Raw genomic sequence first — 23,949 nt, 5'->3', positions numbered from 1 at the left:
AAGCTCCTCAGGTTCAGACCAGGGGAAGAGAAAGGCAGAAAATGAATAGGGAGCCTGCTCACTTACCATGCTGGGATTTTGGAAAATATTACAGACTATTTTTTTTTTTAAATATATGCTCATTAACTGATTGATTAAAAACAATTCTTAGGGGTGTCCAGCCCGCAGCCCATGAGCGGCATGCAGCCCAGGATGGCTTTGAATGTGGCCCAACACAAAACTGTAAATTTACTTAAAACATGAGATTTTTTTTGTGTGTGTGAATATGTGTTACAATGTATTTAATGTGTGGCCCAAGACAACTCTTCTTCCAGTGTGGCCCAGAGACGCCAAAAGGTTGGACACCCCTGGAAGTTTATCACATCATTTCATGCTGGTTTTCCATTTATTTGGGAGGTACTGGTGTTTCACATCTAAATGATTCGATAGCATGAAATTCTGAAGTAGAAGTTTGAAATCATTCTGTGTTTTTTTAGGGTCATGCTCAATACACCCAAGAATAGAACCAATTTAAAGAAGAGTGATATAAACTGTTTGGAAGTACTCTCCAGGCCTTGTTCCAGATTTGGGGTCTGGAGATGCAAAGGAAACGGTTTTTTTTTTTTTTTTACCATGCTTCGCTTGGAATAGTAGGAACCTCCTTTGATGTAGTTGATAGAATTTCAGTCCTTAAGGTTTGCATGCTTAAAAAAAATTACCTGTATAATTCAATAAAAATTTCTTGGCATGAGTCTAGAAATTTTTTGGCATGGCACTTCTATAAGCTGCTCAGGTCATTCGAATCTGCAACCAGCATTGTGAGCTCTTGGTCTACACCAACTCATTTTTACTGATGGTGAAAGTCCTTGTCAGTCTTCCATGTAACCTTTAGAGTAGAGAGGCTGAAAATGGATATCCAACAGGTTAAAACCTTCAATGACCTCCATCCCCTTTTTGCCTTTCTCCCTTCAATTTTCAGGCCAAAGTTCAAGGTCTTCAGTTTAGCTCACAGATCCTTCCAAGATTTGCTTTTTGCTGTGCATCTCACTTCAATTTTTCTATTCTCCTTACCTGTCTCCTTATACCCTTCTGTCTAGTCACGCCCAACTGCTTGCACTTCTAGAACATGGTGTGATGCTTCACAGTGCCGCACTTAACGTATGCTTTTCCGTCCTCCCACTTGGCTGCTGGTATCTTTTTTTTTCATTTTCAAACTGCAGCTCAAGCTGAGATATCCAACTAGAGAAGCAATAAGGAGACATTAGCTGTGGCTGACTGGGTCTAAACACTTTTTTTTTTTTTTAAAGACTGGGAAAGTCTCTTTGAGATTCTTGAATTTCAAGCGCAAATGCTAGGTTGGTATCATAAATGTGTGAAGGAGGACCAGGTGTAAGACCAAAAAAAATGATGCATATGCCCAACCTGAAGATGATTAAATTCAAATTTTTGAGGATATGGAGCAATCAGCCCAGGAGCTGTCAATTCACAACCCTTGCAGTCACTGTATTTTACAGATGAGGAAACTGAGAGCCAGAGAGAGCCCTGGGAACTTGGTGATAGAGGGCATGTTAGAGCCCAGATCTTCTGAATATGGATCCAGTCTTCATAAAGCTCTGGCACATTTTCCTTCTAAGTTTGACTGCATTTATTCCAGAAAATAATAATTCTCGTTAACATTTGTATAATGTTACACCATTGGGGGAAAAAAGCACCAACTCCTTTTTATAAACCACACATCAGAAAGGCACTATAAAGAGATGTCTCTGGCTTCCTGAGTTAGATTTCTGTTTGTGGAGGCAGAAGACAGTCTTCTCAGGTCTGCCTGGAGTGTCCTGGTATGGAATGCAGTCTCAGCTCCAGTGATATTCTATCTGAGACCATGTAGGGGGCAAATGAATCTCTGCCACACTTCTCTCCCAGCTCACAGTTAGTATACAGTGAAATCCTAAGCTCTGGTGTGTGATTTATTGATTTCCCTCTCTAGGCTGCTTGGGTTGGTTTTACCCCTTCAGGACTTCTGAAAATAAAATCATCTCCCTCCAGTCTGTTTTCCTAAAAGGAAGGAGTTTATTCACCCAGATAAAAGTATACACTAATATGTCAGAGTTATCTTCACCCATGGCAAAGATTGAGGCTGGGCATTTTCTCCGGCCTGATAGACAGCTACTGTGTTGGCTGAGTTCTGAAAACTTTCTTGCTAGGGGAAAAATAAGGCTTTGTTCTGACACATGGACAGTCTGGGCCTGTTTGGCTGCTAAGGTGTCATGTCCAACCTACGGTATGAAGAACACCTGGGTCTGCTTTGGCTCTTCTAATGGGAGCTCTTCTAACTCCCTGTTTCTCTATCCCTCAAGAGACAACTAAAATAATAGCTATGTTTGCCTCTCTGCTGAGAGACTCACTTTTGGAGATAGAGGAGAGTCTTACACACATTATACCATCACCAGGAATGGGAAAGAGCAGAAATAATAAGGTATGAAGAGAGTGGTGTGTAGGATAAAATTATGCCTCTTTAATTGGTCAGGAGATGGCACAGGTTTGGAGAGGAAAGGCTGGGAATTTGATATGTTCACTGTTGTCATGATGACTTCCACCCCTTATATTAAAAATGCCTTCTAATAGATGGGAGGTTTCCTTCTTAGCTCTGGACACTTGCCATCTTTCTGAGTTGTCCTTGTGTTGTGGTGGCCCTCAGTGGTTTATGAGATGCAGGCAGCGTCCTGGCCGAGTGTTGCTGAATGGCCAGGCGCGTGTTCGTTCCTGCCGCGGTCACAGGAAGGGCGATTCTCCTTGAAAAACAGGGAAGTCTGCGTTCATGGCAGACTTTCCTCAGCTGACATACTTTCAGGCCTTGAAAGTCTTGTTTGAAGAAAAATATAAATATTGACATTAAAAGAAAGTACACTTAAAAATAAAACAATAGGATCTGAGGAACAGTACCTTATTTTTCATTTTATAAATTGAAAGGGACATGCTATAGGTGTATTTTAAATAGCATGATCTGCAGTAATTAAAAAAGTTTCCCTTTATATACAACTTTTAGGAAACACAATGATGCTTTTTGTGTATTTGTATATTATTTACATTCTTCACTGTTTATTTTAAATACAAAGAAGATCTTTATATATAGAAGAAACCTAAGCCATCTTTAAAGATGAGAAAGTTTGTATTTGTAAAGGTTTCCTTTCCATTCAGATTTTATGATAATCATAATTATGACTAAACTGAGATTTGTTTTATGCCATGGCCTCAAGTTTCAGATTTGTATCCACAACTTAATTAATTTGTAATTAGACATTATGGTTATTTATTCTGTTCCCTGTGTTGCAGTGTCCTTATGTATCTGACACTATGACAATGACATTTTCTGGACTTAACTGCTGGAGATACCTCTCTTCACAGTCTAGTTCTTAGAAAATACATACTATTCAAAAAGAGCTAATGAGTGGGAGGCATCACATTTGTTCTTTAAAAGATTTTAAATAAGAAATGAATCCAAAGAAAAGACATCTCTCGTAGTAGTTGCCATGTTTGTAAAATTCCCCAAATGTGCAGTTTTTCTTTGATAAATTTAATTTCTGCTGCAGATGTCCAGTGAATTTATTTGTGATTTATCATACATTTTAATTTATAGTGAAAGTGCTATAAATTAGGCCAGATACGCAAAGAGATAATATTTTTTCTAGACTTCATTCCAGTTGGAATGAATAATTATTTTTCCCTTATTATTAATCTGTCTCTGGACATTAATGCTTTTGGACAATGACTGGTTTCACAAAGCCCTTCTCCCGCTGTCACAAGATTCCCAGCACTCATGGAATCTTGTCATTCCAATGTTGCTTTATATTTACCTTGATAAACAATTATTCTGGTCTAAAGACTGAGTCCTTCTACATTAAATATGGAGTTATAGAGTCAAAGTTTTGAAAAAAACAGGCAACTAAAGCATGTAATTTATTTGATTCATAAGTGTTATCTGTATTTTACCTGGAAAGTGATGATCTTAACCTCATTATGATCTTCAGAGACAAGAAACTTAATCCTGGTTGCAGACACCACCGGTCATCATTGAGGCCTAATTTTTCCAAATACAACCGAGTCCTTGAGCAAGTTGCTTACCCTTATATGGGTCAGAATTTCTCATGTATATTGTGGAAATATAATACTTGCTTTGCCCACTTCAGAAAAAAGGCATTATAGCCAGTGGTTGGGAGAAATGAGCTGTGGGGTCAGACGGGCCAGTGTGAAAGCCTTTTCTCTGTTACTTAGTACGGTGTGATTCTGGCAGTTACTTAAACTTTCTAAGCCTCAGTTTCTTCACTTGGACAATAGGGAAGATAATAATACCAACCTATAGGTTGAGGATGAAATTGAACTATATATTTTATGTGTGTAATATGGTGCTGGGCTTATTTTGAGTTTCCTCAGTTATTTTTGGCATTTTTATGCATTTATTGGTACCTATTTGTGAAGATCAAATAAGATATACACAAAAGTAGTTTATAAGTGTTAAGGAGATATTCACATGTGTTGGCACTGTTATTCGAACATTCTAGTATTTTATTTTTTTTGAGCCAGAGACTTAAGTTACAAACTCCTAGGAACTTGAATGAAGCAACTACTGAGCCACAGGAGAGCTGATCCTTGTCAACCTTCTGTCTCTGGCCCCAGATAGCACCTGCCATCTATCGGGCAGCCACTGTATTCCAGGTCCTGTGCTTTGCCTACTTTACCATTGACCCTCACAGCAGTCCTCTAAGGTAAGTATGCTGATTCACATTCTACAGATGAAGAAACTGAACTCAATACATTTAAATATATTTAATAACTTTTTTAAATCTTTAATGTATTAAGTTGGAGAATTGAAATCAAAACCCAAATTAATCTTTTTGTAAAATTCATGTACCTTTCACTATCCCATATCTTACAGTGGGAATGTAACAACAGTTGTGAGTTACATTTATAGCTTGCCCTGGATCTGCCTCTCAGAGCCCTATGTCTTTAGGTGATTTGGTTTACTACTCAAGCCCAGGTTTCTTTACCTGTAAAATGGCAGTAACAAGACCAATCCCATGGGAATGTTGTAAGTGTTAAGTTAGAAAGCCCATAGTGATAGTAAATAACAGTTCATATTTTGTCTGATTTTTCGGTGCTTTCTGTCTCCCAAGGGGTTGCTGGAGATCGGCACCTCCCTCTGTGGGCCAGCAGGGGGCAGTAGAGACCATAAAGGATGAAACCAAACCAGGGCTATATCCTTAAACACCCCCAGCTGTTGTCCACCTAGCAGTCTAGGAATCTCTGAATCAGATCAAGTCCTTGGTGGTCTCAAGTTCTGGCCCTAACAAGAAAAAGACCCCAATGTTTTGCCCAGTAACAAATCCAAATATAAGACCACCACCACAATAGTAATCACTAGTGTTTGTATAAGACTGAGATTAGATGGTTTTATATTATACAGGAAGCCATTCACAGTTGGCCCGTGTTAATGGTTTCATTAACCTCATGGAGACGTCAACATCATTAGGAAAACAGAAGGAGAATACTTCCCACTCCTCCATTAGCCCCAATTAGCAGAGCGCTGCAGCGCCAAGGAGGTCCATGCGGGGCCTGTCTGGGCTCACTTCTGCAGCTGCAATGATCCCCATTAGATTGTCCTTCGCCAGTCGTTCAGGCAGCCTCATTTGTGGTATGGAGCCATCATTCCCAAAATAGGTTGCTTTCAAGAAATGAATATTGGTAAGTGATAATGATGACAAATTAATACAACATGAAAAAATAAACACAAATACAGATTGGACTAAATGTTGATAGACAGCGTGAGGGTGGTATATCTCAGTTGCTTTGAAATATTCTTATTTATTCTTTCTTCATTTTTTAGCAGTATCTCTATGACATCCATATATATATGGTTTCTCTGGCTCCCTCCCACTTGCTGACATGTACTCCTGCAAAGTTCTCTTAGGTTTTTCTGGTAGTTCTCCAAGGTGGCCGTGGTTCGGGGTGCCTCACAGGTACCATGAACAAATAGAACTGGTTTCCACGTGGCACATGCAATTTTCTTCCCCTTCTGGCCTCACGTCCTCACAGGCAGGGCCAGCTCCTCTCGCTGGCATGGTTCCCTCTGCTCTGTGAGGTGGCTGCTGCCCTCACTGCTTATTTCAGGAGGTGCTCTCCAGCCGTAGAGGTGCCGGACTTACGGTGCTTTATGTTCAGGTGTGAAGGCTGTGTCTCTTTCCTTTTTTTGTTTTTTAAATCGCATCCTATTAGGCAATCTCAACACAGTACCAAGAGACCTCTGGATTCTTTATGAAAATAGATATATTTTGCTCCACCCTGCCAATTCTCATCCTTCCAGATTGAACTTAGATATCCCGTTCTCCAGGGAGTCTTCTCCAAACCCCAGGTTGTACATGAGCCTCCTCTACCCCTTTGATATCGAAACACTCTGCTTACTGCCACCTCGGTGCACCGTATCACCGAACGCCTGGTGGGAACTCCACACTCACTTTTGTATGATGAGCACCTAGAACAGTGCATGGCCCATAGTGGGTGCTAAATCCACATTCCTGAAGTGAACCTAATCTGCTGTTTGATTTTTTTGAGATTGCTCCTGGTCCTGTCGCCTCCACCCCTGAATTTAACTTTCTCTAATTGTCTTTGTCTGGTGCCTGCCTTTTTTGACATACCACCTTGAATGCCTCTTTTTACTTAGGTCCCTGGATCACTGGCCTGGTTTTGAATGGCCCACCAGGTTTTAAATCAGTACTTTCTTTTGATGCTGTATTCGTTTCCTGGGGCTGCTGTAATGAAGTACAACGAGCTTGGTGGCCTAAATGCTAGACATCTATTATCTCATAATTTTGGAGGCTAGAAGTCAGAAACGAAGGTGCCAGCAGGGTTGCTTTCTTCTGAGGGCTGTGAGGGAGAATCTGCTCTGTTCTGCTCTCCTGGCTTTCAGTAGCCTCAGGCAGTTCTTAATTCATAAATGGTGTTCTCCCTGTGTCTTTACATCTCTTCCTTCTGCAAATGTCTGTCGTTGTGTCCAAACCTCCACTTTTTATAAGGACACCAGTCATATTGGAATAGGGCTCACTGACATCTCAACTTGGTTATTTGCAAAGACCTGATTTCCAAATAAGGTCACATCCACAGGTACTGGGGGTTAGGACTTCTGCATCATTTTGGGAGACATAATTAGACTCCTAACAGGTGCCTCACCTGGTAATATCACAATGGTAGATACTGCCACGTAACTGTCTTAAGTTTGACCAGAGCTTCCCATAGCAGCTGCTCTTTTTGAGGAGGCAGGTCACAGAGGGCCTAACATAGCTAGTTCACTTTCTCACCTTCTCAAGGAGAGCACCAAGCTCAGACTAGGACCAATTACCTGTGTTTCACATTTCAAGTGAACTAGGCTCTATGCTTATTTTGAGAAGTGAAAAAAATTGCCAAGGCCAATCAGCACTGGCACCCAACTGAAATCAAGTTCATTAATATCCTGGGCTATTTAGGACTTCGGTCCTTCTAGCCCCTTTGCAGGGAGACAGTGTATTATTAATTGTAATGTTACAGCAGCCTTCTGATAATATATTCCAACATTTTATGGGTTTGCCACCTCTGAATGGATTGGACATCCTTCTGCAATTCCACTGAGGCTGGGCAATCATGGAAAGTGTCTTACTAGCCGTGACTCAGTCAGAGTAAGCGTGTTTGGCACAGCCACAGAGATCACGTCTAGAGAGAAAATAGTCAGAAACAACAGAAAGAACTGAGTGGAAAAAAAACCCGTGAAGGATTTATCCAGTATCCATTTTGGACTTGAACCACTGGTTTAATCTTAGCTGAAGTGGTGTTCTCGGGGCTGCCTGCATTGCTTTACTTTTCATTTTGATGCCCATTTTATGAACCATCTGTATGCTCTTCTGCTTTCTAGTCATTCCCTCTCTGACCTTTTACTCCCTGGAATGACAGTCACAAGAAAAGTCATAGCAGAGGTGGGAGCCCCTTTATTTGATGCAGACACATGCAAGTTTGTGGTCCCTCACTGAAAGGGGTGGCTTTACCTGAGTGGCTCTCACTCCTGGCTGCTTTCCCGCAGACTCTGCTGCAGCGAGCCACGGTGGGCCCTGGTGTCAGTGCTTATTAGGAGCTGATCTGGTGATTCCAGTGAATAGCCATTGTTGAGAACTACTGCCGTGCACCTTTCTGGTTTTCTTGATTTGAAAGATAAAAGGGCAAAGTTAGGTGATTGTTTGGAGTGCCAGACTGCCTAAATCCCTTGAGGCCACATCTTCCCTTCTGCAATTCCCATCCCAAGCTATGGGCGCATTCAGGAGGCAAAATCCCACCCCAACTCATGACCATGGCTGTGGTCATGGGAAACCATAACGCTGCAGGGCAGTTGCTTACTGCTCAGAGCTTTCAGTCCTTGTGCGAGTCTGATTCCCTTGACCCTGCATTTTCAGTTCTGGTGAAATTGCCTTCTACTACCAGACATTTTGGCTGGGTTGGAAAGTCAGGTGACCACTTGAAGCCTTTTTCCTTATCTGGAAAGCAGAAAAAAATTCTCCTCTTCCCTTGTATTGTTGTGGAATGAATATGAATATGCTAAGTTTGCAGAAATTTCTTGAAACTCTCTGCTTTCATTCCCATCAACAAACCTCTGTGAACCTGGTTTCTCTCCTATGAGAAGATATAAGCCATTTAGATATAGATACCCCTTTGATTATTGTCAGTTTAACCTAGACTAGATAATAAAGAAACCAGTTCATTTGTATGCCAAATAATCTAAAAATCCTTACACACCTAAAGAAACTGCAAAAACAAAACAAAACAAAAAAACCCCCAAAGCCCATAGTGAGTAGAACAATGGAAATAATAAAGATCAGAGTAAAAATAAACGAAATGGAGACCCCCCCCCACTCCAATGAAACCAAGAGTTGATTCTTTGAAAAAATAAACCAGATTGATAAACCTTTAATGAGGCTCATCAAGAAAAAAATGGTCCTATATGAATAGAATCAGAAACGGAAGAGTAGAAGTAACAACTGACACTACAGAAATACAAAGAAGTATAAAAAAATTTTAACAAACAACTATATGCTAACAAAATGGACAATCTGGAAGAAATGGATAAATTCTTAGAAACATAGTTTTCTAAAACTATATAAAGAAGAATCAGATAATGTGAACAGACTGATTACAACTTAATGAAATCTAAGCAATATTCAAAACCCCCAGCAAACAAAAGTCCTGGACCGATGCTTCACAGTTGAATTTTACCAAACATTCGAAGAAGAACTAATACTGTTCTCAAACTATTCCAGAAACTTCCAGAGGATGGAGAATTCCCAGGTTTGTTTTATAAGGCCAGCATTATACTAATTCCAAAACCAAACAAAACACTGCAAAGAAATGTATAGGCCATTATCCCTGATGAACATAGATCCAAAAATCCTTAGTACAGTATTAGCAAAATGAACACAGCAGTACATTGAAAAGAACAGACACCATGATTAAGTAGGATTTATTCCTGGGATGGAAGGTTGGTACAATATCTGCCAATCAGTTAATGTGATACTGCACATAAACAAAATGAAGGATAAAAACCACATGATCGTATCAATAGATGAAAAAGCATTTGACAAGATGCAGCACCCATTTATGATGATAAAAATTCTTAGCAAAGTGGGAATATAGAAAACATATCTCAATATAATAAAGGCCACATATGACAAACCCACAGCCAACATCATACTCAATAGGGAAAAACTGAAAGCATTTCCCTTAAGATCAGGAACAAGAGAGGGTGTCTACTCTCACTGCTCTCACTCAACGTAGTGCTGGAGGTCCTAGTCACAGCAATCAGACTAAAAGGGGAAATAAAAGGCATCCAAGTTGGAAAGGAAGAAGTAAAACTGTCATTGTTTGTAGATGATACGATACTGTATATAGAGAACCCTGAAGACTCCACCAAAAAACTAGAACTGATAAATGAATTCAGTAGAGTAGCAGGATACAAAATTAATACTCAGAAATCAGTTGCATTTTTATACACTAATAATGAAAGGAAAACTAAGAAAACAATCCCATTTACAATTGCATAAAAAGTACCTAGGAATAAATTTAACCAAGGAGGTAGAGACCTGTACTTGGAAAATGATAAGATCTTGAAAAAAGAAATCAGAGGAAATACAAATAAATGGAAACATATATTGATTAATTGATAGAATTAACATCATTAAAGTGTTCATACTATCCAAAGCATTCTATAGATTCAATGGGGTTCCTATCAAAATACTAATGCTGTGTTTCACAGAACTAGAAAGAATAACCCCAAATTTACACGGAACCACCAAATACCCTGAAAAGCCTAACCAATACTAAGAAGAACAAAGCTGCAGGCATCACACTACCCGATAGCAAACCACAAGCCTATAGCAGTCAAAACAGCATGGTACTGACATAAAAGCAGACGTATTGGTCAATGGAACAGAATAGAAAGCCCAAATAAATCAGCCCAAATAAATCCACACTTATATGGTCAATTAATATTTGATAAAGGAGGGAAGACTATCCAATGGGGTAAAGACAGTCTATTCAGTAAATGGTGCTAGACAATAGGACAGATACATGCAAAAAGAATGAAACTAGACCACCTAATTACACCATATGCAAGAATAAACTCACAATGGATTAAAGACTTAAATGTAAGACTCAAAACCATAAAAATCCTAGAAGAAAGCATTAGTAAAATCTGATATTTTGTTAGCAATATTTTTTCTGATACCTTAGACAAGGGAAACAAAAGAAAATAATAAATGGGACTATATCAAACTTAATAAGTTTTTGCACAGCAAAGGAAACCATTAACAAAATGAAAAGACAGACTATTTAATGGGTGAACATATTTGCCAATGATACATTTGATAAGGGGTTAATATCCAAAATTTGTAAAGAATTCATACTACTTAACACCAAAAAACCCCCAAACAATCCAATTAAAAAATGAACAGAGGACCTAAATAGACACATCTCCAAAGAGGACATAGAGATGGCCATTAGATAAATGCAAAGATGCTCAACATCACTAATCGTAAGAGAAATGCAAATTAAAGCCACTATGAGACATTACCTCACCCCTGTCAGAATGGTTATCATCAGCAGATCCACAAATGACAAGTATGTCAAAGGAAGGAAACCCTCATACCCTGTTGGTGGGAATGAATTTTGGTGCAGCCACTATGGAAAATTATATGGAGTTTCTTCAAAAAATTAAAAATGGAACTACCTTATGACCCAGTGATTCCACTTCTGGGGCTTTATTTGAAGAAACACAAAACACCAAGTTCAAAGAATATATTCTTATGTTCATTGCAGTATGATTTATAATAGTAAAGATACAGAAGCAACCCAAGTGGCCCTCAGTAGGCCAGTGGATAAAAAAGTAGTGATGCATATGTACAATGGAATATCCCTCAGCCATAAAAAGAATGAAATCTTACTATTTGCAACAGCATGGATGGACTTGGAGGGTATTATGCTGAGTGAAATAAGTTGGTCAGACAAAGACAAATACCATATGATTTCACTTGCATGTAGAGTCTAAAGAACAAAAGAAATGAACAAACAAAATTGAAACAGACTCATAGACACAGAGAGAAGACTGGTGTTTGCCAGAGGTGAGGGGAGTGGGGCACTGGGAGAAAGGTGTAGGGATTAAGAAGTACAAATTTGTTACAGAGTAGTCACTGGGGTATAAAGTACAGCACAGGGGATATAGCCAGGAATATTGCGGTAACTGTGTATGGTGGCAGTTACATACTGGAGATATCGGGGGGGGCACTATATAAAGTATATGATTAACTGCTATGCTATATACCTGCAACCAACACAAAATAATATTGAAAGTAAACAGTAATTAAAAAATAAAAATTAGAAAAACAAAGTAAGTGGAGACTAAAATAAAAATAGTACAAACTTTTTTTAAATTAAAAAGCTTATGAAAGCTGATACTTCCATCTCTGTTTTAAGTCTGTTCTTTCAGCGAGTTCATCTGCTTGGGAATCATCAGTATGAACATGGTAATAACTTGAAAAGTTTCCACAGGGAATGAAATTCTTCCATGGGGATCAGATCTGAGTCATCAGAGTCAATGATATTAAAGATAATTTGCAGGTAAGATCAGTATCTGTACAGAGTTTCAATTAGAGCCGACTGAACCGCTTTCATAGACTTTCGAATGTGGACATGATAGAAGCAGGACATGTAGTCACTATTACCACCTTTGTGGTGACCAGATACGAACTCAGGAATCTCTATGGTAAGTTCAGCCCCCAAATATTCTCCATGGAAAAAGCCCATGCGCCCATAGAGAGTTTTCCTGATTTATTACGGTCTTGAAGTAGGAAAGCATGAATGAGGTCAGTTTTTCATGAAATCATTCTTTTAATGTCCTGATGGCACTACTTTTAATAGTGTTCACCCTTTGATAAGAGGCCTTAAACACATTGCCTTAGTTAACATAGCACAGGAAAAATTGAAAGGTCATACTAAAACTCAGCCTGATTTAAGCTCCTTGATTGCTGCCTTCTTCATAATAATTAGAAGGAGAAAATGTAGCAATAACCTTCCTGTCATGGCAGATTGCATATACTTCAGGCTTTCATTTGTGAGATGCAATGAGCATTTTCAACTGGTATTCATTAAGAATCTTGGGGCTAATAATCTGGTCCAAAATAGCAGCTCCCTCCTTGACACATATACTTGTATAACAGCCTCTTTTGCCTCTGGGGTCACTCCACAGATTATTGATAATCTATGCCCACTCATACTTTGTTAAGTGTTCAGAAAGATAATCCAATTAAATTGTTCTGATTCCCCAAGGAGTACCTATTTTGTTTCTCTTCAAATCAGTAACCTGGTCTTCATCAATTGGAATTGGTGGCATCAGCACAGTTTTCATTTTGCTGCTTTCTGTATGGTGGAGTAAATTCAGATCTTTATACTTTTATATCCCATGGTGTATGACCAGGACTTCATTGTCAATGTTTGTAACAGTTGGGAGCCAGGCATAGACTTCTTCCAAGATTTGTAATATTTTTTTCCCCACATACCTTATATTTATGCAGAACTTCTTTTGTGAAGCCATACCTCATATTTATCAAAGAATCATCAGCCTTGGCTGGTGTGACTCGGTTGGAGGGTCATCCTGTAACCGGAAGGTTGCGGGTTTCATTCTCAGTCAGGGCACATACCTAGGTTGTGGATTTGATCTCTGGTCCAGGCTCATATGGGAAGCAACCAATCTATGTTTCTCTCTCACATTGATTTTTCTCTTTTCCCTTCCTCCAAAACAGCAATGAAAAAATGTCCTCAAGTGAGGATAAAAAAAATTTTCATGTTTTTTTCAAGTGCAGGCCACTAGGATAGACAGGAAAACTCACGAACAGGATTATTAGGATCTCTGAAATATTTTCCTCGACCTACAAAATCACCATTAAAAACATAGGGGTTTTCCATGAGGGGAGACCATTTTCATAGAAGATAAAAAGATCGTCTAGTTTCCCACGTGAATCACCACATACTGTTACTGCTTTGGGGGGCAATTTTTTAAATTAAAAATTTTTTTCAGCTACAATTTACATTCAGTATTACTCTGTATTAACTTTCAGATGTGCAGCCAAGTGGTTAGAAAATTATATACTTTACACCCACTTGGCCCCATGCATATTTATCATGATATTATTGGTTATATTCCTTCTGCTGTAATCTACATCTCAGTGGCTGTTCTGTAACTACCAATTTTTACTGCTTTTTGTACCTTCACCTTTTTCACCCAGCTCCCAACCCCTCTCCCCTCTGACAACTGTCAATCTGTTTGTTCCCTGTATCTATGAGGCTGGGGTTTTTTTCCTTATTTTGTTCATTAGATTCCACATACAAGTGAAATCATATGGTATTTGGCTGTCTTTGTCTGACTTACTGGCATAATACCCTCTAGGTTCATTCATGCTATTGCAAAAGGTAAGATTTCATTTTTTCTTTACAGCCAAGTAGTATTCCACTGTGTATATCCACTTGTCTTTTGATGGGCTTTTTTATCCACTTATCTATTGATAGGCACTTGGGTTGCTTCCATATCTTTGCTCTTGTAAATAGTGCTGCAACGAATATTGGCGTGCATATATTCTTTTGAATTAGTATTTCAGGTTTCTTCAGATAAAGTCCCAGAAATGGAATCGCTGGGTTATAAGGCAGTTCCATTTTTAATTTTTTGAGGAACTTCCACACTGTTTTCCATAGTGGTTGCACCCATCTGCATTCTGGAATGACAGGTTTTTATGTGAGTAAAATTTGGCATTTGTTCAGGACTTTCTCGGTTTCAGTAGTGTTTCTATCACATAATAAGCATGAAGTGTCTGTTTCTTGAAGGCCTCAGTACATAGTTTTTAAGACATCAGTTGAGGAGACAAAGAAAGGAAAACGAACTATCCCATTTGCTCCTTTAACATTGTTTTCCTGACATAAAGTAAAATAAGTCATAAATCAATATCAGTAAATGTGAACAGAAATTGCAGCCAAAGGCCACTATAGAAGTATGGGATTTCTGTCAGCCCCCCATAGTCCTATCTGTCCTGGTTGTCCTGGATGGTGTAACCAAACACTGTTTTTGCTAATTCTGAATCGTGTATGTATGTAGTTTTCCAACACAAAGGAAAATAAGTTGGATAGCTGCAGTTGGCCTTGTTTGCTGGTATATTCAGTGGACTGGAAGATGGTGAGCACATAGTCTTGTCTGATCTTCTAAGTGCTGTAACCTCAGTACCAGTTCTGGATGATTAGTGCTAACCTCAGTGCATTCTCAGATTTCTTACGTTTTGTTGAAGGTGAAGTACCACAGCCCATGCCTTCCAGATTATGTATGTTAAAAAAGCTTTAACTTCTCATTCCAAGACGGTGTGAAGAATGCCTCCCTTAGGCTGCTCCAACTTTTTTTCTGTGTGCCAAGAACACTTAACATGCTATTCACTCTGTTAAAAAATAATTTTAAGTGTATGACACTGTATTTTTAACTATAGGCACTTTGTTTTACAGCATGTTTCCAGAGCTTACTTATCTTGTGTTACTGAAGCCTTATACCCATTGAACATGTCCATTTCCCCCTTCCTTCAGCCCTGACAACCACCATTTTACTCTCTACTTCTGTGAGTTTATTTTAGATACCTCATATCAGGGCAGTATTTCTTCACAAGGGCATATTTATATATGATAGGAGTCAATTTGTTAAAATTATTTACTATTTCAACTTATGTGATAAATGAATTTGTTTGTAACTAAAACCCGACAGTTCTGAACCCATCTTTGTCTATTTTCATTTCCATTATTTAAATCCCATATGACCCAAGTTTTAGTTATTTTAACATAGTTTTGAGCAGTGTTTGTTAATGAACTAATGTTGGTTGAGTACAGGCTGAGTATTAGATTCTTATAGCAATATTCTCATGAAGTAATATCTTTTTTTATAGATAAATTGAGGTTCAGAGAGATTAAATAATGTGTTGAAGGTCACACGGCCACCAAGGTTATCAGCTGAAAAACAAATGCAAGCCTCGCTCACTCCAAGGCAATAGCCAAAGCTCTTACCATCAAAATCAGGTTTGATTTATTGGCACAGAACGCTGTTAATTATATGTGCAGAAAATAGACCGGGGGACATTAGGCAAGTGTGGCCATAAAAACGACTCTGTTTTAGTTGATTTAATTGTCTCCTGCTTTTGGCTCGATTGGCTGTGAACACACTGATATAACATAATCAAAGAGCTGAATGAACCTGGCAGTTGTAAACAGAAGCCCAGGGTCTTCACCAGGCCAGCACACAAGTTACTGCATCCATTGTTTTTAATAGGCCAAATATTTCTCTCCTGTTCCCTAGGAGGTAATTGGGAGAGACATGCTGGTATCTCCCCTTGGGGCATTAACTGGAATCAGATTAGTGAAGTGAAGCTTAAGTTGATCATTTTACTCCAAGTTCACGAAAACAGGAAATGAATGATAGGGGGAGTAGACATATTATTTTTGTTCACCAAAGATTACAAATTGTATTATTGCAATATTTTCATTATAATAATAACTTCTTCAGCAAAGAAATATAAAAATATCACCTCAGATAAATTCGTGTTTTCTGCTGTGGTTCTTGTAAGGCAAGTCTTTTCTACTGTAATGAATATTTTAATAACCAACAGGGACATTTCCCTTTGCCTAGGTTACTGATTTCTTGGTGACATAGTCCCATGATCTACATTCAGTTTGTCCCTATAGGTGGATAAGCACAGCTTCCCTGCCTGTGGGATATGGATAACCTCTATGAAAGTGAAGTGCATACATCCTTAAGAACTTGTGGCCCATGTACTTTGAGTGCCTTACTGTCATGACGTAATTTTCAAGACATCATTTGAAGAAACAAAGGAAAACGAACTATCCCATGTGCTCCTTTAACATTGTTTTTCTGATATAAAGTAAAATAAGTTGAAAATACCCTAAATCACAAAAGATATTCGTGGGCAATAGGAACCAGTTTGAGGATACTCCCGTTCTGGGGGCTGAGATATTTCATATGCATATTTCATGGAGGAGCAAGTAACAACTCTAAAACTCCAAGGTTCTGTGTCAACGCAGGCCTGAGAAGAGAGACAAGACAGGCTTTCTGTGCCTCAGTGCACTGTGCTTTTCTCATCATCCATTAAATTATGAATCTAATGAAGTTACTCAGATACCTACAAAGTCAAATAAGAGTTCAGTGTATTTTCAATTGAATTATGCAGCTTGACTATTGACATGTACCATATTTAATTTATTGCTCCTTACATAGTTATGGACACTAAGTATAAGTGAACAATGAATTTGGCGCATTTTCAAAGTAAAAGCCCCACCTGGGAATATGAACAATAAATGGATGTGGCAGCTCTCCAAAGGAAAGAAACTTTTTTCATGGCTATCCCATGTGATATCATAACTATATATATTTGTAACTAGTAAGTTGAGCAACAATACGTTTATAGAACTGTCATCATGTTCCTGGCCTTGTGCTAGAGTCTGAGGTTTCAAAGTGAATAAAATAGTCCCTTGCTTTCTAAAAAGCTCATAGTCCTTTATTATATGGACCATGAGAAAGAAGATACCTACTAAGAAGTGCTCCTGGTGGCTAACTGGGCTCAAATTAATAAAACAGAGCCTAGCAGCCGTTTCTACACAGGGGCCTCTCACGCAAACCGCACTTCATGAAGAGGTCTCCATGGAACTACCTCCCTCTGCACTGAGCTGCCTGCCTGCGCTGTGTTCCGGCCTTCTGAACCACCCCTTATAAAGCATTTTCTGGAATTCTATTTCAGCCAATAGGACTGAGGCTTTCCCTATCCAATTGGAGCTGCACAGCTATAGACCTATGAGCTTCTTCACCAACCAATCAGAGCAGCTCTGTTCTGACCAATAAAATAGAAAAAGATTGTGCCTTTTTGAGCCAATCAAACTGCAAGTATTTGGACTCCTCATTTGCATGGGGACAGACCAATTAGGGGCTGGAGGTGGGTCTTTTGTCTTTATGTAACCTAACTAATGGGATCCCACTGCCTGCTGCCCATAGGCAATAACTGTCCAGTGGAAAGGAAAATGGAATTTTTATTTACTTTTAGACGGTAGTTTTCTTGATACCCACCCCTGCCCCCACAGCTGGAGTAGTAAGCAGACTGCTGGCCAGCTACCGTCACAGCTGTTTCCCACAGCTTTGTGCATGGGGGAGGGGTACAGTACATGCCACAGAGCCAGGCCACCTCCCAGGACTTGCCTGCCCAGATCTCTCCATCCCACACCACCCCCTTCTTACTGGCCTTGTCCCCAGCACCTGTACTGCTCCTGGTCAGGCCTGAAGAAATCAGGGAGGGGCACAGGGCCTGACCCTCCATGGCTGCACTGGGGTCAAACTGAGCAGCCTGCACTTGCATGGGCCATGGGTGGGCAGTAGCTGCCATGGGGCATGTGGGTTGCCAGTTGGAGCTGGAATTGTGGGCAGCGGGCTGTCAGCAGCTGCTGTGGCCTTCTTCCCAGTGGAGGGGCACAGGGCTTGCCTGGCCCGTGTCTCTGTGAGTCTGGTGGCCTGAGTCTCCCCAACCCGCCAGGCTGAGCCTCCTCCCTTCCCCTCTTACCAGAGCTTGCTGTGCTCCAGGCCCACCCTGGACCACTCAGGAAGGTACCTAGGGATGTTCCCAGGCCACACAGTCCCCAAAGTCCGGGGTCCAGGAACTCCATTCTGTATCTGTGGGGAAGAAGGGGAGAATCCAAGAATGCAGTGTTTCTCCAGGCTCTCCTTTTAAAGGCCTGCCCAGAATCCACTGCATGGTGGAAGTTGGTGGGAGGGTGTGTCCCTCCTATACAATCATCCTAGTTTTTTGCGCCAGCCTTTTGAGCCTTTTTTCTGTGTCATGTGTTATGGATTCATCGTCCGATTTGCTGGGGCAACACATCCAAGCACCATCTTTGGCACTTTTCCACTCCTCTCCATCCCTGGAAAGGGGCAGAGTTCACACCCCCCATTACATATGTAAACCACCTCCCCTCTGGCTTGGGGAGCACACTTTCCCTTTCTACTGAAGGCTGAAGATTGCAGTTCCCTGGCTGAGCTGAAACACCGAAGCTGTCTTCCTGATGCAAAGCGGAGCAGACCAATGCAAAGCAGAGAGCATGGAGCAGAGCAGAGCTGTGGAGATGGAGCGGGGCCTAGTCCCTGGGTCACCTCCACAGCTGTGCAGTTCAAGTATTACTGTATCACAATTGAGCTATTTTGCCCTGAGTAACTGCACACCAAATTGGGGATTCTTACTGGTACTGAATTGACAATGACAATTAGTTGACATTCCATGGTGCCCAGTGTAGGGCTCTGAAATGACAACTCAGTCTCTTGACGCTGTCCTCAAACCAGTTCTTCTGGTGCCTGCACAAGCCTCTTGTGCTTAAGGTGTACTCCTTGTGGTGCTTGAAACTCCTCTCAGATCATCTCAGATCCAGTACCTCCCATGGTTGCGAGAGAGGTCTTGAACTTTAGCTCTATTTGGTTTAGGTAGGAGACCCTCATCCAGTGACCTCAGTTTGTACATTTGGACCAAGAGGGCCCCTTTATACCATTTGTATTTGGTGTCTAGAAAGGGTATCTCTCAGTTGGGTTTGGCACCTAGGAAGCATATCCTCCAGGTTGGGACTAGGCGGTATCGACAAGGTTTGTGAGGACGCTCACACTAATGGGCACTTGTTGGGGTCACCACCCATAAGGTGGAGTGCAAAATGGGTAACTTGTGTTCTAAATTTTTACATGCTCATCAGCCACCGTCAGAGGCTTTGGCTGATTACATGTATCAAAATCATGGTCAAGAGAATTGCAATTGGCTAGGACTATGAACAAAACTCACGTGAGTATCTTAAACTTTGTTAACTAAGATGGGGTGCCTTGGCAGCTTCAAAGCTTGTTTCTATGTATGATCAATTACAACAAAGAAAATACTGTAGCTCCCAGAAACATTGGGAAGTTTTTTTTTTTAAACTGGTGCCTTGAGATTCCTGAGTAAAATCAAGAGACTACTATCACCTCCAGTAGGAAAAAAAAAAATTTCTAAATTAGGTAAATGTTTTGATAAATTAAAAGGAAATAGTGCTTGTGAACCTGGAACAAAAGGGAAATCATTGGAAAACTTTTTCTCTGACTTGTGCTTGTGACTCAATTCCAGGTTTACTAAAACAACTCCAGAAGATCCCTCACTTTGCAATCTTCCACCCTTGCCGACCACCCTACCCACCTGCTACCTTTTTTCCTCTTCCGCCATCTTTGTCTTCAGATGGCACCAGCTCTCTGATGCTCAAGCTTTGCCTCTGGAGCCATTTTTCAGTCTTCCCCCAGGAAAATCTACTCCTTTTAAGACCTTTCTCTTTACTGTTGGATCCATAATTTTTCTTTTGGGTTTTGTATTGTGCTGTATGTTTATGTATGTCTATGTATGTCTCAAGATATTGTTAGATATAGCCAAATTGATTTGTAAATTCAAATTTAGATTGTAAAAGGGCCCTATTCATTTGGCTTAAAACAAATGAGCACTCCTACAAATTGGAGAAATAACAGAAGTAAATGCAATTATTTTTAAAGTGCACATGATCTAGGATTAATGTTTAGTGAATAAAAACTAGCTTAATGATGTTGGTTTAATTAAGGACATGCAGTTGTCTGCTGCTGTCTAGCTTTGGAGCTAATAGACCAAATGGAAACGAAGGTATAAGGTGGAGAACTTAATGTGTCATTTTACAAGTTCAAAAGGGAACAAAATGCCTCATATTGAAATCTAGACACTTGTGATAAAGCCTGATTAGGATGTTATGGTGATTGAAAATGACTGCATATAGAAAATAGGATATGTATATGATAACAGAAGGTACGAGAAATGGAAATACATTTTTATTGACGAAAAAGGAAGTAATTTTTTTAAAAGTAAATCATTTTTCTGGAATAAGCAATAAGAAAAAATGAAAAAAGATGGAAAGTTTGTGAATGTTGCAAAAAGTTTGTATATGTTGCAGTGGTCCATGGAAAAGGAATCTTGAAAAAAAAAAATCTTACATATGGTCAAACTCAGATTGGTATGGATGTATTTAATTTAAAGTACACTGATGCCGAGTAGGAATTTGGGTTTCTCTTTGTTAAATAGACAAAAAATTTTTTTTCTGTACTATTGGTATGCTCAATAGGAAATTTTACAGGGAAAGTAAAGATGTGCTCTGCAATTATCAGGTCTTTGTTTAGGTAAACCAAACCTTAATATTTAAAAAGCTAAATTTTACTCCTAACCATTTAACCTTCTATAGTAACTTGTGAAGTTTTTTAAGTGAACAATTAAATGTGTAACTAAAATAAGGAAGTCTCTCTTTAGAAAAGGGGGAAATGAAAGTAATTAGGCCTATTTCATGCTTGGAAAGTGGTTTTTAATCTAGTTGCCTTCAAGGATAAAAATGTATTAATGGTGCTCCATATGTATTCTCATTGTGTAGAAGCATTCCCATGTTGAAAAGCTACCACCGCAGCAGTTACTAAAATACTTCTAGAAAGGATTTTTCTTGCTTGGAAAATTTTCACAGAGTCCCATAGGGAAAGGGGAATGTATTTTATTAGACAAATTCTATACCAGGTATGCAAACTTGGCTGATACTGTAGCATTTCTATTGCATTTATCAACCCCAGTCCTCTGGTTTTATAGAACAAACTAACAAGGTAGGTAAAATTCAATTGGTAAAACTTATTGAATCTTTTAATCTGCTTTGGCCTAAATCCTTTCCCTTTGTATTGCTTAACCTGAGATCTATTTCTTTTCAGCAAACATCAATTGTTCACTTCTAAAATTGTTACCAGAAGACCTATCCTATGAGGCTAGATCAGGGAATGTATGAATCTGCCTTAAGAAGACCTTCACACGTATTTCAAAGGACTTATAAAGGCTGCTGAAATTAATGCAAGCTTGTAGGGCAGTATTCCCACAGTGTACTCCCAGAAGACCAAGATACTTGAACATCATGGCCTATAACCTGGATACATGGTCCATAAAAAGACATCTTCACAAGGACTTTCTCCAACCTCGCTGGAATGGACCATACTGGGTATTGTTAACTGATGCCTGATGTTGCGAAGTTTTTAAAAGAGTAGTATGTTTTTCATTTTAAAAGACTCCCAAACTTGCACTTCATTTACCTGGTTGAGTACCTTGGCCTATAGGAGACCTCAAAATTAAAGTTATTCAGGACAGAAAACCACTCAGACGAAAAGCCAATGGCATTCAAAACAGATGCTTTTCCAAGGACCCAGGACTGAGTCAGTCAGGTCAAGTCCTGCCATGTATAACTTAGGTTTTATTTCATAGTCACTAATTATATGTTCTAGTTATTCCCTGTTATAAATCCTTAACTATGCAGTACTTCTTGATTTTTGCTGTTTTAACCCTTGTAAATGGGAAACCTTAGGCTTACATATACTGCTATATAATGCTTTCAAAGCTTAGCCTTCTCATGAAACCTCTCTGAATGCTGGATTGCCTCCCAATTCCTGTTTCTACCTCTGGTAAAATCGATGGTCCCATTATTATTTCTGTCAGCAGTTTCTCAACTCTCCCTAACTTTGCTGTTGATTTTGCCAAACTTTTCTCTTCTGAAATTACCAGGTTAAATTGCAAAAGGGAGTTCTGCCTTTCCCTTCTATCTGCCTAAACCCATCCTAGGCATTGGTCACACTCTCTCCAGTTGGGACCCAGCCATCTCCCACAGTTGAATTAGTTGCTAGCCACCCCTTATCACATTGATATCTGTATCTTAAATGCCTTAAATCTGTGTGCACCTGTTTCAATCCTGACTTCTGTGGAACTCCCCTTTGTAAGGCCACTGTCGATGGAAACAGCCCACGCTGTCAAGAACCTAAATGTTCACCCCACAATGTTCAAACACACTGGGAGGGTCTTGTAGAGGGATGGTCCAACCAGACTGAGCTCTGGTTGGAAACTAGTCTCCCTTTCTGTTAATGAATGTATAAATAAACTCTTTCAGGCACCCTTTGTGCCCCCACAGGTTTTATTTTTGTTTTTCTGTACATACACAAATGAGCTTTTGGCATTTGATTGTCTAGAATTGGAGGCTGACTGGACAGTGCCTTTTGGGTCACTTGACATCTTTTACTGTCCTCAGAATGATTAGCAGCCATCCCTCCAAGTTCTCACCAGAGAAAAAAGAGGGCCTTACCAGTAGTAGATTACTAACCTGATGACGTTCCCTCAGTTTATGAAGATGACTCCTGCGGCCTTTCGGTGAGACAGGACCTATGAGCAGGTGTTCCAGGGAGATGAGGGTAGCTGTGTTCTCAGAACTGTGTTTTCATGGGGTGGCCTTGGTACTGCTCAATTAGACAGACTGATGTGAAGTAACTAGAACTGGCAATTGAATTTCTTGCTCAACTGCCAGAGCCACTTGGACCCAGCAAACATCTTTAGCCTCCTGAGCATGAGTAGTCCTCGACCGCAGAGTCACCCCTGGTTATGGGCTCGCAGCCCAAGGAGGAGTTTGTGTCATAGCCAGTACCTCCTCCTGTTCCTGAACAAATGCTTCTTCCTAGCAGAATTAGAAACAACCAAACGTCTTAACCTTGCCGTATTCGTTAAGGGGCATTTCAGTTTTGCTTCTGGTGTCAATAGCTGGTTAGGATTTACATTTTCTGACATTTTCACTTGGTTCCCAATTGGGCTTAGCTATTTTAAGGTCTGGGTTGCAAATTGCCATTCTAATTTGTTCAATATATTTCAGTGTCAAGCTATGGATGTTCTGTATAACCAAATGTGTGAAGCCTTGTACAAAAACTTGAGTAATAGTTGCAGGAAGGATAGAAGTGATCTATCAAGCCACTGTATCCCCTCCATGTTTGTAATTCATAATGGTTATGGTGCCAAATGCCATTTGTCAATTGCTCCTGATTTTCTTATGAACTAAGTGCCTTTGTTGTTCTTTAACTTTCCCAAATTGTTTTGGCTGCTTTTATAAGAGACTATGAATTTTTTGAGTTTGGCAGATGCCTGAGAGACCTCTCACCAGCAAATGGCTCTGGTCACTCTGTTGGCCACTGTCCTGCCATGGGAGTTCCATCCGGGGCCCACATGAAGGCAGAGCAGGTAGCCAAGCCACTTTGGTATTGACACAGGACAAACTGACTTGATTGATCATCATCACTGTCTGTCAACAGGTTCTGATCTGAAGGACAGAGATGTGGATCCAAGAAAGCGTTACTTAGTAAAAAGCGCTCCTGGTGGCTAACTGGGCTCAAATATTAAAAAAGAGCCTAGCAGCCATTTCTACACAGGGGCCTCTCACACAAACTGCACTTCAGGGAGAAGTCTGCTCTGCACTACC

General features: G+C 39.9%; 1 pseudogene; it reads right to left on the bottom strand.

The window, feature by feature from the left end:
* The window catches only part of LOC129079125 (serine/threonine-protein phosphatase with EF-hands 1-like), a 67,252-nt pseudogene extending 49,247 nt beyond the window's left edge, over window positions 1-18,005 (bottom strand).
* Window positions 18,006-23,949: the final 5,944 nt, after the last annotated feature.

This window comes from Pteronotus mesoamericanus, unplaced genomic scaffold, assembly GCF_021234165.1.
Source record: "Pteronotus mesoamericanus isolate MK-2021 breed Mesoamerican mustached bat unplaced genomic scaffold, CSHL_Meso_final contig_78, whole genome shotgun sequence".
In the NCBI taxonomy this organism is placed as follows: domain Eukaryota; kingdom Metazoa; phylum Chordata; class Mammalia; order Chiroptera; family Mormoopidae; genus Pteronotus; species Pteronotus mesoamericanus.
The sequence above is the reverse complement of the archived record's forward strand: the minus strand, read 5'-3'. Positions and strand labels throughout refer to the sequence as shown.